Raw genomic sequence first — 8,185 nt, 5'->3', positions numbered from 1 at the left:
CTTCTTGGGGGTCACCAAGGAGATCCTTCCGCTAAATCCACATTTTCCCCATTGTTCTTGGTTCCATGAGCAAATACAGACTTTCTTTTACCCAGAGGAGTTGGGGAAGCAGCTAGTTTGACCTTGCCTTTATCCAAAGGTAGAGCATCGGGCAACCCAGAGACCGCAACATTTGCCTCAACATGTTTGGCAACCAAAACTGTGTTGGAAGCTCTAGAAAAGCTATTTTTACTAGACACTTCGGAGCCTGACATCTATCCTCAAAAGAAGTTAATGAAAATCCCTCGTACCACGGATGCAAAAAAACAATTTGTCCCTAAAGTCCGAGAGGAGCACGGCTGATGCCCTAGAGGCAAGTTCCTTTGAAAAGAAAATAGCAATAAAAGTAACTCTGCCAAGCAAGATGATATCCTCCACTTTGCCTTTATTCGAGCAGTTAAAGTGCATGACAACCACTCCCGGATGTTGACACGAGCATAGGAACATCCCATCAAGTAGTCAACAACCCCTCTTTGAGAGAGAACTTCAATCTGATCACCTATCTTGTGCTCTAAGTCTTCTAAAATAACCAAAGAGCCTTGAAGAAGATAAAACCCCCAAGCGGAAACCTTGACCTTTCCCTCCTCACCTCTCAAGACCGGACGCTGTGTATGATGCGAGGCTGGACTAAGTGTGTGTGTGTGTGTGTGTGTGTGTGTGTGTGTGTGTGTGTGTGTGTGTGCGTGTGTGTGCGCACACGTGCACGAAAGAGTCAAAGAGTCTGTGAGTGTGAGTGTAAGGCTAAATGTCTAGCATGGAGGGGTGTAAGGAGGAAAATGCAAGAACTAGGCTATCACACAGGCCACAGGCAAGGGCAAGAGGGGTAGGAGTGTGAGCAAGCGGAGCAACAACACGGGTAGGTCCAGGCAAGCGACAAAGCATTACAGACACTCGAGGCAAGCAGGATAGGTGCGAGAACATTGAGGGCACGCAGGGCTGAGATGGAAGCGCGAGCACGGACAAACGACGATGCAAATTTGCAGCAGTGACAATGGGTTAGGGTCATGAGGGGAAGCTTTAACATGATCAAACTTGCACGGTGTAGGGTTTCTGTTCTTCAAGCTAGGGTTTTCCTGCAAGCTCACGACTCCTCTCTCTCTCTCTCTGTCTCTCTCTCTCTCTCCGTGACATGCACACACATACATCTCACACTCTTATTGACTTTGTATATAGTGTACACTAGCTGAGATCACAGCTTTGAGGGTAGCACAGAGATGAACATCCTCACCATGTTAGAGTTCATGCATCTCTTTGGATTCATATAGTTGGTCCCAGTTTGTCCCAAGGACAGGTCTTAGGGAGTGTGGGTTGTTTTGTGGCTGGGCCCGACCCGTGTGAGGTAGGTTTCTCATGCCAGGTTGTGTCTAGTCATGTTTAGTCTTAAGTTTTGGCTTGGTTCCATGGCCATTAGGCTCGTGCAGGCTAGGGATATTTTTCCCAACCTTGCCAGCATTTTTCCCATTGCCATGTTTAGTCTTGGGTTTTGGCTTGGTTCCATGGCCATTAGGCTCGTGTAGGCTGGGGGTATTTTTCCCAGCCTTGTCAGCATTTTTCCCATTGCCCATATGGCCTTTGGTGCTTTCTTTCTCCCTATTTTCCATTTCACCATGTCATGGGGGCTAGTGGACAGGTGGCGACCTAGACGTGTGGGTATATAGGTGTGGGCGGGGCACATGAGGTGGTGTATGTGCACAGTCCCTGTGGTGCAGGGCGCTCCCATTGGGCATCCCTAGGAGGTCTATGGAGGGCGGGGGGGAGGGGGTGCAGCATCCGTAGCGTTTTTGCTGGGTGCTCCCATCCCTATCGTTTCTTCACCGTGAGCAAGGTGGCACCGCCAGATAGATGATGGGCAACAGGGGCATCCCCCTATCATTTTTCTTCTCAGAGTATTGATACGGAGACAATGTGATCACCAGGATGCAGAGCACCACAACAAAGGTGCAGGCACTAGAGAGGAGGTACCATGCGCTCTACTCGAGACATGTTTCCCTCTTTCTCCACATTTGTTCTCTTGCTAGGAGGAGATACTGACTGAGCCTCTCTTTCACAAGAGGCTAGGGCAGCCCATGTTGTGACCGTGATGGTGGTCTCATGTGCAGGAGCAGTTGGCAGTGTTAGTAGTAGCAGTCGCAGTTGTGTGTACCTGGGGTCTATCCAGTTGGCATGTCAGATTTATGCCAGCGGACCTCCCTTGATCACTTGTATGAGCAGCTTGTTATCAGCATGGAGAACCTTTCCCAGATCTCTCTCTCTCTCTCTCTCTCTCTCTCTCTCTCTCTCTCTCTCTCTCTCTCTCTCTCTCATTCTCAAATATCCTGTCTCTTTCTATCCCAGTGATTTCTCTTCTCCACAGGTGTGCCTTGTTCATGTGTGTGGCATTGCATGTGTTCTAGATCACGAGCCAATTCTTGCCTTCAGTGCATCTTCCGCTGCCACCTTTGGTATGGTATCGGAGTCTATGGTGATATGACCACCTTGGATGCTCGGATTTGGCTGATCCGGTGCCGTTTTGGACTAGATTGAGAGAGAAGAAGCTTGTTGTTTTTCCTAGTTCCTCTCTAGTTTGGGGCAGATTTAGGTATGTGGAGGCCTTGGATCCTCGTCTACGACTTCCCCATCTTTACCCTTGGTACCCCGATCTCTCTTCTCCGAGGGGAACCCGATGGAGGATTTAGGATGTGTAGCAGTGCTGGATTGCTTTGGATTTCCCAGATGAAGTCATGTTGCCGTGCCTTCCCGCAAGGGGAGCAAGCATGCGGTTGTTAAATCCAGAGGGGGGGCTATTCATTTCCAGCCATAGTCACAGGTGACGCTTATTTTTGGGCTTCTCGTCCCCACTTTTCCGTCCCAACTTGCCGTCCCACCCTCTTTCCACACTAAAAATCCATTTGAGCCCCGTTCCCCATCCCCAAATGCGTCCCTTGTGACTATGTTTCCAGAGAGAAGTGTTTAGACAACAATAGGATCTTGACGGTTTTGTGTCGAAGACGATGTTGTCGACGACAGATACTGCTAGTCTATGTCGACGACGATGGTGATTGTGACGATGATGACGATGGTATCGTCGTCAAGTCTGGGACTGCGATGACGATGATGAAGGTGTCGTCGTCAAGATAAGGATCTGCAATGACGATGACAAAGGTGTCGTCGTCAAGATAGGTGTGCGATGACAATGACGATGTCAATGATGACGATGGTGTTGATGACCATGGTGTCAAGGCTGAAAACTGAAAATGCTAGATGCTCTGCTATGGATCTGCTACTGTGGCCGTTTCCCGTTGCGGTCCGATACTTTGGCAGCCCATCAAGCCTCCCCTCGGCCATTCCCTCACCGGCACTGAGTGTTCCATTATTGTCAATCATTGGCCTCATCAAGACCCATGTTTTCAGCCCTTTATTCCTCTCACATTGGGAGTGCAAATCAGCCCGTTGGTGGCCATCATCAATCCCACATCAAGAAGGATCTAAAGGTGCATAAAATCAGCCCCGGAGGTGCCTCATCTTGAGGAGTTACGACGGCGAAAGTCATCATTTGAGTAATTAGAGCCTGCACTTGAGGTATTTCATTGTGTGTGCATTCCATTTACACAATCTAAAGCAAATACCACACTAGCAACGGTGTGGGGGGGCCCTTGAGAGAGTTGGTTGGGACCCCAGAGTTGGTTGGGACCCCATCTGGTGTCGTTCTTCTCTCTTCCTCTACACATCTCTATTGCACTCTCTCATTCCCACTCTTAGGGAAAGGTAAAAGGAACCATCATTCAAGCTAAAAGGAATCACTAATGCAAGGAAAGAAAGAAAAGGATTTGTGGAAGTGTAAAACCTAGATCTTCACCAAATTCAGTTCCGCTGCACCTCACATTGGTATCAGAGCTTTGAAGATTTAGCACTAATCCGCTAATCCCTTGTAGCAAGGCTACAGCGTCACTTCACAGGACATACAGTTGGTTACAGTTGGTCTGGTTCACACTGGACGGATCCTCTGGGCTAGGGAGTGACACGTGGCAGGGTACCGACGGTGGTCTAGTGGACATCGTGGCCAGGTCACCACCACCACTCAGTTTGGAGACAGACTTAGCTGACTAGACATTTATGAGTCGTTGGTGGCTCTTTATGACGATACATGTGAGTAGTAGATGTTGGGTCAGGATCATCATCTTCTTTTAAATCTGGTCCAACATCGTCGTCCAGAGCAGAGAGTCTATACACAGAGCACGTCTTCACCATCCCGGCACATCTGAGCCTCGACACCCCCATTGTACCGGAGAGTCCTGGGTTGGAGCTGAGTGCGCTGCCACGCCAGAGTCTATACCAGTTCTTTGAGATAGTCGAGTCATATGTTCTCGTCTGTTGTTGTGTCTTTGCAAGCTCAGTTGATTTCTATTGTTTCCTTTCTTTCAGTCTGTTTGAGTGAGCTTTTCACGCACATTGCACTGAGGACCACCCACTGTAGAGAGCACGACACATTATCTGCGCTACAGGTGCTCTCATTTTGGTGATCACAGTGGGACCTCAACTAAAATCTCACTCTAGGAGGTACAAATCTTGAAGCTAGTTGGGTCTATCTAGCTTCGCCTACCTTGCCTTGCATTGTGTAGCCTGTTGGTCTGGTCCTCTCTCGCCGTGGTCCATTTGGTCTGGTCCTCTCTAGCCCTGGTCCAATTACTCTAGTCTCTCCAGCCTGGTCCAATCAGTCCTCGTCCCTGTTCTAGTCCTCCTCGACCCTGGTCTAGTCCTCCTCGTCCCTGGTCCAGCCTGGTCTAGTCACTTGCCTAGTCTAGTAGAGTCTAGACTAGTCTTCAGCCAATTCAAGGTTTTCTTGCTCAAAGCTTGGTTGGATTGGTGGTCACTGCGTGACACATACAAGGCGGTTAGTCGAGCGTCAAAGCGCACTACTGAGCCCTCTGAAGTACTACAATAGAAGACGAGCTTGGTACCTAGTAGAAGTACATCAACCTCATCACCCATACCTCCACATACATCACCCATTCCTTTATCAGGTTCCACATCTTCCAGATCACCTTCTTTAGTAAATCTCTCTCCTATTCTACTACAACAGGCTACTGAGCAACAGGATCAGCAAGGGGCCATGGAGCCATTGGCTAGCGTTTTGGCCAAGGTAAACATCAAGTTCCCTACATTCAAAGGACTCTCTTCAGAAGATGCTGACGACCATGCAAGGAGGTTTGTATCTCTCTGTAGGGGTCGTGGTCTTAACAGGGAAGATGCTTATTTGGTACTCTTTCCATCCACCTTGGATGGCTTAGCAGAAAAATGATACAGCCAGTTTGCAGATAACCATTTTGCAACTTGGGAAGCCTTAAGACAACAGTTCTGTGTAGCTTTCAGGCCATGTGACTACCAAGAGAAGGTATTGGATGAGTTGGACAACATGGTGGTCCAGCCAGAGGAGACTTTTGCAGAACTTATGACTAAAACCAAGTCTTTGGCTGCCAAGCTTTCCCAGCAACCCGGTGAATTTATGGTTAAGAAGTGGGTAGAGAAGGCGCTTCCCAATACTTCTCAGCAAAAACTCCGAGAGAGTCTCCGATACGATGCCATTCTGGAGGAGTTCATCATAGCTGCTACTAGGATAGGGGGAGCTAGGAAGCTGTTCAACAACTCCCCTCACATAGAGACCCCCTCTGTGTTTTCAGAAAGTCCTGATGATCCATTAACTTCTTTATGCACGGAACTCGAAGCCCTAAAGTTACAGCGAGCTCTTCAAGAGGAGAGGTCCTTCTCTCTTAGACAAGAGAATCCTCCACATCACGAGGCATTGGAACAGATCAAGAGCGAGCTGAAGAGCTCAAGGGTCAGCAATAGACTAAGGCTACTGTGTGGTGTAGCTCATGCCGCTCTCCAGGTCATCCTCTATAGGACTGTCCCCTTTGGGCTTATTGCCACTTCTGTGAAAAATCTGGGCACGAAGACAACGATTGCTACTACCTCAAGGGATTGCGACAAATATAACAAAGTCTTGGTCCTTCTCTTCAACAAGCGCCAGCACCTGCATCCAACATGGTTTCTCTCTGTGGCCATCCACACCATATGCCACCTTTGCTGACAGCCCCTCCTATGCAAGGTATGCAGAGCACTTTTTCCTCTCAGAGATTTTATCATACCCATGCTCCCTCATCACCTCAAAGCTTCTATGCCTCCACCTCCAACTCAATGCACCAAGAGCAAGGACCACCTCGCCCTTTGAATTGGCCCATTTTGTGCTACAGATGCAGAGAATATGGGAATTACCAAAGCAAATGCTCCTTGCCAGAAGGGTCCCCTCCCTGTCGTAGTTGCCCCAAAACGAAGGATCACTACAGTAAGGATTGCCCTAAAATTTGTGCATCCACGTCTTTGAACCCAAGTCAAAGCCAGAATGAGTTTGCCTTTCCCAAGCTCAATTTGATAGCAGTTGGCACCGTTTCTCAGCCGCCCCCTTCTACCCACGTGGTGACCCGTCAAAATAAGCCACCACAGTTGGCAGAGGAGCCACCAGGCGTCCTCACATGGGCCCAGAGAGCCGTTCTCAGTCTTAGCATTCCAGCAAGTTCAACTCCCCCACACATTCTCACACCAGTGGATACCTTGCTTGCAACTGTTAACAAGCCATCCCCCAATGACATGAAGGAATCCAAATCTTTGCTCTCCGATATTGATAAAGCTTTTTTGGAAGCAGTTTCAGATCTACAAAAGATCAAGGTACCAGAGAAACCACTGGTAGAACAAGAAAAGATTACAACAGAGACACTCTTGAAGAACACTTTCCAACAAGTGTCCCTCTATGACATGTTGTGGCTAGATGCGAGTTTTGCAAGTGACACCCTTGCTGTTATTCAGTCACTTTACCCTGGAGAAGGTCCTACTGGCGGGAACCTCCCAGTGCGACCATCAGAATCCTATGTGATATCCAATCTCACTGCTCCACTCACTGATTATAGAAACCCTCACGTGACAGTGTCCGTTTTGGGTCGTCAATTCTTAGAAGTGATAGTGGATGGTGGATCTGGCATCAACCTGATGCCCGAGTTCACTATGTTAGCTCTAGGTCTATAGCCTAATCGCCCTGCTCCCTTCACGGTTACATTGGCCGACCAGAGGACAGTCTACCTAGTAGGCATAGTGGACAATGTGCCTCTGCAGGTACAAGACTTTACTTTTAACTTGGATTTTGTTGTGGTTCATCTTCCCCAGGTTGAGGGCGGATATCCTTTGCTCATTGGAAGACCATGGCTGCGACACACTAAAGCACTTCATTATTGGGGAAACGATGAAATGTGGATACATACTTCTGGCTCCCCGATGCAACCCATTCTCTTAGAGGGAGGTATGGATCCCGTGGTGCAGCAAGTTTCTTTGTCAATGGAAACCAACCCTGAACAAGAACAACCTACTACACCTGAAGGGTCAGATGAGGATCTGTTGGAGTGGTTGGATGCTACCAAATCTATGCCTTGTTATGGAGTCTCTATTCACTCTTTGCCGGAAGGTACACCCTCTTCCAATGTTTCCTTGGTGGACGCCTTTGAATTTGGTACGCCTATGAAGAATCATAGAAGCGGGAAGAAATCACCACTACAAGAGTTCACCCCCATTCAAACATCAGCCTCAGTGGTGTCTGCTTCTACGACCAGAACGAAGCTCTCCTCTGGGTCTTGAGAACTCCCTTCACAGAGCCCAGCCTACTTGATGAATTCCCTGCTCTTGATAGTTGTCTTGCTCATGGTACCTACTCTTGCTCTCCATCAACTACCGCGCTCTGTAGCCTCCCAAATTTCAATTAGTGGACCATGGAATTTGTCTGCAACGGAACACAGACTTTGTCGGCCATACTTTGCATGGGTGATTAATATTTGCTATCTGAAACCCCCTCACACCCCCTCGCCCCCTACATTTTTTCCCCTTGCCCCGACCCACCCCTACCACTCACCCTCGCCCCTACCCCCACTCAACCCTCCCTTGCCCTCGCTCCTACCCACCCCTCCCTTCCACTCGCCCCTAACCAGCCCCCCTCGCCCTACCCACCCCTTCACCCCTTGCCCCTACCCTATCTCTCTCGCCCCTGCCTCTCTACCCCTCGCCCCTACCCTTCCCTCCTTGCCCTCGCCCCTACCCACCCCTCCCTTGCCCTTGCCCTTGCCCTTGC

The sequence above is a fragment of the Adiantum capillus-veneris genome, chromosome 20 (genome assembly GCF_014529385.1).
Source record: "Adiantum capillus-veneris isolate H3 chromosome 20, ASM1452938v2, whole genome shotgun sequence".
Classification (NCBI taxonomy): domain Eukaryota; kingdom Viridiplantae; phylum Streptophyta; class Polypodiopsida; order Polypodiales; family Pteridaceae; genus Adiantum; species Adiantum capillus-veneris.
This window is presented reverse-complemented; position numbering follows the sequence as displayed.